Source organism: Coenobita brevimanus, chromosome 43 (genome assembly GCF_032717465.1).
Source record: "Coenobita brevimanus isolate Jiangsu-jjx chromosome 43, ASM3271746v2, whole genome shotgun sequence".
Taxonomy (NCBI): Eukaryota; Metazoa; Arthropoda; class Malacostraca; order Decapoda; family Coenobitidae; genus Coenobita; species Coenobita brevimanus.
This window is the reverse complement of record NC_136996.1, coordinates 10,107,789-10,116,052: the sequence shown is the minus strand read 5'-3', so window position 1 is coordinate 10,116,052 and position 8,264 is coordinate 10,107,789. Positions and strand designations below refer to the sequence as shown.

The following is an 8,264-nucleotide window of genomic DNA, read 5'->3' as shown; positions in this document are numbered from 1 at the left end:
TACAGCATTCTGCCTATCAAATGGCACTAGTCCACTATAAAACACATAACTTTGCGAAATTTTATGATTCTATAGTGAATACTTTCTGAGTTCTGGCCCGAAAACGAAATCTCTACGCCCGGCTTGCCGCCTTGCCGCCCAGCTCAACGGACGGACTTCATTTGTTTGCCAGTGATAACAACACCCTTCTCTGACATTGTCAGGTGGAGGGTAAAAATGACAATGTGTGTACTAGCCAGCCACAGTTATTTCCCATAGCTGAAAGTCAATGATGTACAGTCACATAATGCAAAAGTTGTATTATATACAGTTCATCAAAATACGCCGATCAATATATTAGTAACCGTATAAAAGTATTAAGTGTCAACTTGGTCGTTACTGGTAACTGAATATTCATTGTTACATAATATTATGTGAAGTTTACATTCACTGTGTCCTTTTCGTCAACAAGTTTCCTTGACTAAGTTTACAGTTCGGCGTCCTAACTCTCTCAGCCAAGCTTGAGTTTTTCTACTCAGTAAACTTCCTGAACTGAACATAATTTTTCTGCCGACTAAACTTTCACCAAAAAATACTGCATTTTCACCCCCTTAAGCCCTCTCAACTTGACGTCATTACAGGTTCTGGCAGTGTCAATATTACATTCCCTTAACTTCACATTATCAGTCACTTTATTACACTAAAACACTGGTTCTCCACTTCTAGAGTACTACCATATTTTAAAACAAATTTACTCCGGACGCACAAGCAAATTTACGATCAATGTTCTCTCAGAGCTCAAATTTGCTTTTGCAAGAAGACATATGGAAGTTTCTTACTTCGCCTCTCAATGTCCCTTCTCAGAGAAAAAAAAAATCCGTTCATAACTAGAATTTGTTAATGAAGAAATAACAAGAGAAATTAGATTCTACACTTTCCATGTTCGTTCCGCGAACGGTGTTCACTGTTACGAGAGGAAATGGATTGTTAAGTTTAGTAGAAAATTTGTCTTTAACACAGAAATACCATTCGAAGTTATGTTTATTTTTTCCTAGTCCCACTTTTCAATAATAATTTAAAAAGGGTAAAACAACTGACCAAAAGTAAGTCTCGGGGAGCAAAGCGAGTGAATTTGAAGTAATTACCTTAGCTACATCTAACATCGCTAAGGTTCGTGTTCAGAAGTAAACAAAAAATGACAATACAATGTGAAGCAGCTGTGAACACACTTAAGCCTAGGGAATCGATGATTGTGAATGCTGTGGCGCTACAGTATAACTTCTCTTTTTAGCCTTATTTTTCAAGAATTTAAAAAAGTCTACAAACGAGAAGCAACCATGTACACAATTACCCCTGGAGAAGCTAAAAGTGTGAATTTGGTGGCGTGGCGCTCACCCTAAGAGCTTGCCTAACTCTCTCATGTCTCGCATTTCAATTAGACCCGCCGTACCTTGTCTCCGAGTTCCAACAATACCCGGGGGAATCAGTTGGAATCGTCCTCGCACCATGCAATCAAAGTAAGTCAGACCAACACCCAGCTTACATTAAATAGTCAGCAAGTACAGCTTATATAATTTTCCCTTTACTCAAAACACAATGGACAATCAAGGTAATACTCAGAATTTTACTCAGTGATCACCGGGCACAACTAATATAATTTTTTCTTTCTACTTACAAAAGAAGGGCTATCAGTGTAACCCAAACGAACAGTAAGTATTTTAAACCAACGGCCATACCACGTTGAGTACATCGCTTCCTATCCGATCAGCGAAGTTTAGCAACGTTGGGTCTGGTTAGTACTTGGATGGGTGACCGCCTGGGAACACCAGATGCTGTTGGCATCCCTACGTGTCAAGTGGGGTTGGTGGAGGATTAGTGCCCCTCCCTGTAAAACAATTAACTCTGAGCCCTTGGCCACCCCGTTTGGGATACATGGCGTCTGGCAATGAATGAAACAATGAAAAACTAATTAGGTTTCCTCTTCTCAGAGTTGAGTGGGCAATTAAGGCAATTAAAATAACGTTAAATTCCTAGTATGGCGAGTATTCTACTTTGTTATTATTCTGACGACGAGTATATATAGCTTAGGGAGACTTTTTTAGTGAAGGGGCTAATGGATATTGCCTTCAGCCCCTTCACCACGAGATGCTAAACAGAAGAGATAATGTTGAATAACGTCATCGTGTTGAGTGATTAAAGAACCAGCACATACAGCAAATATTTCTCTCTTCCATTAATTCAAACATTCTTGGTAGTCGCGGTAAATCAAACAGAGCAGTAGTAGATGCAACTCTAGACTCGTCTGAATGTGAACCCAGTGGACTTCATGCAAAAGTTGCCCTCCCCCTGCATCTCACCATCCTCCATTCGCGATATACAGTAAGAGGGATATTAGGGACGTTTACTTAGTTGGGGAATGGATCTGTCCGGTCATATGTGCCACCACGTGAAGGCGTTCCTCTCCATTGTAAGCAGTATATTTGACTCCTGTAGCCCGGACACGTGTTTATTATATTAGTTACTGCCAGTTATTATTTATCTTAGGAATGGTATTCCGGCCTCACGTAGTTAGAAACAGTCACCTATAATCCCTTCCCTACGAGAGGCGATTCTTAAAACAAGCAAATTTATCTGGTCGTTAGAGTAGTATAATAAAGAGGCGCCATCGTATTAAAGAGGTTAACGATCTAAGGGGAAAGCTTATAACTCAGTATGTGCTCTTTACCCCCATGCGATCTTGTAAAGGGGGGAGGGAAATGGGTGGGAGGAGTGAGGAGGAGGAGTTGTGGCCTTAAAGTTATGCCTGTGTGAGCCATACTGTTGTCAAAGTTACCAGCAGCTGCGAAGTCCAATAACGGAGCGATATGAATAAAGTCGTCTGATGGTAGCACGAATGTAATACGAGTAAAAAAATAAATCTTTATCGTACTGAAAGTTTGAAATTCATTGGGTAGAAATTACGAGTACGAGTGTAATGCAGTCTGTACTCTGTTCAAGTCTACCGACAACAGTTTCGTGGTTGTGTGTGTGTGTGTGTGTGTGTGTGTGTGTGTGTGTGTGTGTGTGTGTGTGTGTTAAACTTTCTTAAATAAAAAAGAAAATGCAATTTATGTTAGGTGTGGGAGAAAAAAAAAGTGTAATATCCCAGGTACGAAAGGCATCTCAACGGGAGCTTTAGCATCAGTTCAAGCGGGTTGGAGGAGCGTGAGGCAGACGCTAAGGATGCCCCTGGGAGCGATAATATCAGGAAAATACCAGCTACATAATTGGTTTCAATGGCCCTGGGGAAACCTCGTGGGGGATTAGAGATTTGGGTCCAGATATTAGTCAAGGTGGTGCATCTGTTGAGAGGGATTTAATTGCACCCCCATCCCTAAAATAATCGTAAATTTGGGTAACCGTAAATAGCCAATAGCATAAAAAAAATTAGCCAGGTTGCTATAGTGGTAAAGCAGGTGAATTTATAAAGTTTCTAAGCGGTGTCTATAAAGTGCATTATCTGGCGAAAGAAGTCAGTCATGTTGCGATGTTAGTGTATCTATCTATAGCCCGACGCCCTACTCCCGCAAAGGTTGGCCGCAGACAAAACGCCTCCAAGTCGCTCTGTCACCCACCATTTGACTACCCTTCCCCCAACGCACTCCCTCCTCCCTCATATGCCTCTCAACTCTATCCCTCCACCTCATCCTCGGTCTACCCTCCCTCTCCCTCCTTCCACCTCACCTACATACACCCTCTTAGTCCGTCTTTCATTCTCCATTCTCTCCACATGTCCAAACCACCTCAGTGTATATCTCTTTATCTTCTCAACCACATCCACATCCACCCCACAACGTTCCTTCACTTTTTCATTTGTCAACCTGTCCCTCAATGTCACTCCACATGCTCCTCTCAAGTAACTCATTTCCACTGCTCTCACTCTTGACTTGTTCCCCTTTTGCAAGGTCCACGCCTCGCATCCATACGTCAGGGTAGGGATCACAATACTATCATGCAGTGACTTCTTAACTTCCATACTCACCTCCCTATTTCTCATCACTGCTTTCAGTGAACCAACAACCTTCCTTCCCTGCTGTACCCTTTCACGACTTCATCCCCCAACGTTCCATCCTTACTCATCACACTACCCAAGTGCTTGAATGCACTCACATTCTCCATATCCTCACCATCCAACCTCACTGTACATTGTGTGACTTCATTCCTCTCAAACACCATAACTTTACTTTTGTTTACATTAACTTTCAGATTCCTCTTCCTACACACTGTCCTAAATTCATTCACCAAACCTTGCAACTCCCATCCATCTTCACTCAACAATACTGTATCATCAGTAAACAGCAACACCGGAATCTTCCAAATCTCACTCTCATTCATTAGAGCCGCCCCCACATCCACTGCCCTACCTTGCACCTCCTTTACAACCCCATCCATGTATATATTAAACAGCCATGGAGACATCACACAACCCTGTTTCAGTCCCACATTGAGATCAAAGAACTCACTCAGCTCACCATCCACTCGCACCGTAGCCCTAGCTCCTTCGTACATACTCTTAACAGCATACAACAATTTCCCCTCCACTCTGTATATTCTTGACATCTTCCACATACCTTGCCTATCTATTGTCATAAGCTTTCTCCAAGTCCATGAAGGCAGTATACACTTTCTTTCCCTTCTCTAGATACTTCTCCACTAAACAACTTAGAACAAATATCTGATCTACACACCCTTTTCCATTCCTAAATTCCCCTTGTTCTTCTCCAACTAGCTCCTTTGTCATATGCCTGTTAGTACAGGTGAATTTCCTTTAGTTTTCTAGCGTTCTCCACAAGATGCTATGTATGGAACTCAGTTGAGATAGGAGTTAATCAGGTGATTGTATTAAGATTTCAAGCGGTCTTCATACAGTTTGAGTATGAAACAAGCCAGACAGGAACGTGTGTTCGGGAGGTTTTGGTCCTTCCAGTATAACAAACCTTCTATTTATTGAAGCTTCCAACAGACGCATTTACTCAGCTGACTTTGGTTTCTCACTCTATAGATGTTAAGCATTAGCCCTAAAATTAATGTAAAACATATAGTTGACCTTTTGAAGTCAGTGACGTATTTTTCATTTTATATTTGCTGCCATGATACGATTTTACTCAAATTAGAGGAACCATTAGATGCTAAGGAAGTTATTAAAGCTGTGCCAAATCACTGCAGCTCAAAAAGTCTCCCTGAAGCTGAACTAAACTTCCTTGTTGCCTGAGAATAAAAGAAAATTACATCATTGCAATGAACCGTTAAACACTGTCCTTATAGTAAGCGAAAAACCAGTTAAAAACTACACCAGAGCACTCCACCACCAACAAACACATTACCCAAGTGCTCGGTCTTAGTTATACCGCCCGTGCGAGAATCCTCAACTTGACTACACCATAAACACTGGCTATAAGAGGCCTTTAAACTTGTACTGGGAACCAATTACCGGGATTGCGGCCACGGCTTGGGGGGTCTCCACGCTAGTACTATAATTGTTTCCATAAGGTACGAATTGTGCTGTGCGACTCGACATCGGTTGAGTTTGCAAAGCCACTGCAACACAGGCTGTACGTGTGTGTGTGTGTGTGTGTGTGTGTGTGTGTGTGTGTGTGTGTGTGTGTGTGTGAGAGAGAGAGAGAGAGAGAGAGAGAGAGAGAGAGAGAGAGAGAGAGAGAGAGAGAGAATTACTGTTACCGAGTTCTTTATCTTTCTACAGATGTTAGCTTGGTTTTGCAGAGTGGCATAATTTCCTCCACTGTCTTAGAGTCACGTATTTCTAAAACATTGAAATCTAGCCTGTCGGACCATACTGGCTTTGAATAAAACTAAATCAAAATAAATCAGTTGCTCCGACAAAAGAACCTACATTACATTTACACATTCAGAAGTTCCAAAAAGGCATAGATCCAAAATTTTGTGCACTAAATTTCTTACACTTAAATATGCAAGAAAATTTACGAGGCACTGAAGGTAACTAAAGAATGGGCACGCGACCAGGTAAGCAGACGAGGAAGACAAAGCGGGCCTTTTGTGTGGCTGTGGAAGGCTGGGACCACACGTGAGGAAGGTGTGTGGTGGTGTGTGGTGTGAGCGTGGTGTGTGGCAGTGTGTGGGGTACGCGAGGGGGTATGGTGGTGTCAGTGGTGGTGTGTGATGAGAGGGTGGTGTGTGTGGTGTGTGTTTGATGGTGGTGCACGAGTATGGTGGTGTGTGGTGTGAAGATAGTGTGTGGTGGTGTAAGGTGTGAGGATGGTATGTAGTGTGAGAATAGTTATGGTGTGAGGACGAGGATGATGTGTGATGGTGTGTAATGAGAGCGTGGTGTGTGGTGTGAGTGTAGTGTGTGGTGTGAGGGTGATGTGTGGTGTGAGGGTGATGTGTGGTGTGAGGATTATGTGTGATGGAATGTGATGATAGGATGGTGTGTGTGTGTTGTTTGGTGTGAGGGTGATGTGTGGTGTGAGGATTATGTGTGATGGAATGTGATGATAGGGTGGTGTGTGTGTGTGTGTGTGTGTGTGGTGTGAGGATGATGTGTGATGGAGTGTGGTGAGAGGGTATTGTGTGAGGGTGTGTGGTGAGAGCGTTGTATATTTTGGTGTGTGGTGTGAGAGTGATGTGCGATGGTGTGTTGTGTGAGGATGGTGTGTAGTATGAGGGAGATGTGTGATGGTGTGTGGTGTCAGGGTAGCGTGTGATGGTGTGTGGTGTGAGGATGGCGTGTGGTGGTGCGTCGTGTGAGGGTGATGTGTGATGGTGTGTGGTGTGAGGGTGGTGTATGGTGATGTGAGAGTGGTGTGAGGGTAGTGTGTGGCATGAGGGTGGTGAGTGGTGGTATGTGATGGTGTGTGGTGGTTTGTGAGATGGATGGGAAAGGGATGTGAAGGTTAAAGGTTGGATGGAGATGGTATGTGAGGTGCTAATGTGACTGCTGTAGCTGCTGTTGAAATTAAAGATGGTGTGTGGAGCTGATGTGATGTGATATTACACTATGGATGTGAGTTTTCTGGAAGAAGTATGACGCATGGCTGTGATCTGACTGATAAATGAGCCGTAACGTGTAAAGGCACAGCGGTATCGTAATATTACTGATTACGTATTTAACAGTTTCAGATGATATCGTAACTGGTAATCATACAATGGGTAAATTTTACATATACTCAACTAATCACCTAAACTTTATAATGAACATTAAATCATTTCCATAAAGGAATGACGCGAAAACTAACATACCACAGGAAAAAAAAAAAATATGAAGAAACAACCTTGGACGATGAAGACATCCGTAGTATTCCTTCAGAACTCCAATATACTATTCCCTGAGTAGCGACCTACTCAGAACTCTAACAGTTTGTGATCCATTAAAAATGACCCTCGACGAAATAGACATCCTCAACATCCTCTTTAAGCTTCAGACAAATGACTCAAACATCCTCAACATCCACACTGAACATCAACAACTTGTGATCCCTCTTTGAAAACAATCCTTTGTAAATTTGATAAATGTCTTTCACATCCACTCAGACCACTAACAGCTTACGATCCTTTCCAGAACGATCCCCTGCTTATTACTCAAAACATCCTCAGCATCCGTTAGGAACTTTAGCAACTTGTGTTCTCAAAAACGATCCTCTCAGCGTATTACAACGACACCATCAACACTCACTCAGAACTCCAACAACTTGTGTTCTCAAAAACGACCCTCTACGCATTACAGACACCCTCAACACCCACTCAGAACTCCAGCAACTTGTGATGTCCGTGTCGTGCCATCAGGTGCCGCCACACACAAGCCAGACGACACTGTGGGCCGCTTAGCTACTGACAACCAGTGAGTAATGATGATTGTTGAGTCTCTAATGGGTCCGGGCTGTGTGGGCGAGGGAGACCACTAATATCAGGTAGGGGCTCTTTGGGAAGAATAGGGGAGGGAAGGACCAGAGGGAAATGAGAGAAGAAAAGACAGGAAATGAGAAAAATCTGAGGAGTAGACAGGTGTAAAGAATTAGGAAGAAATGAGAGAAAATTCAGAAGGAGACGACAGAGGGCTCAGGAAATGAGAGAGGAAATAAAGAGGAATGAAGCGGGAGAAAAAATAAGTGGCATAGAGAGATGGAGACAAAAATTAGGAGGAAATGGAAAAAGAAAAAGGAGGAAATGGAGGAAGAATCAGGAGGAGAGATGGGAATAAGTCAATCGGGAAAGAGAAAAGGGCCTGGAGAGAGGAGATTCAGGATGCACTGAGAAAAGAATCAGGAGGA

General features: G+C 42.8%; 1 non-coding gene across 1 annotated transcript; it reads left to right on the top strand.

Moving 5' to 3' along the window:
• Positions 1 to 1,701: 1,701 nt before the first annotated feature.
• Positions 1,702 to 1,820, top strand: LOC145397926 (5S ribosomal RNA). The gene has a single exon (XR_013897061.1). It is a non-coding gene; the product is annotated as a 5S ribosomal RNA (ribosomal RNA).
• The last annotated feature ends 6,444 nt before the right edge of the window (positions 1,821 to 8,264 follow it).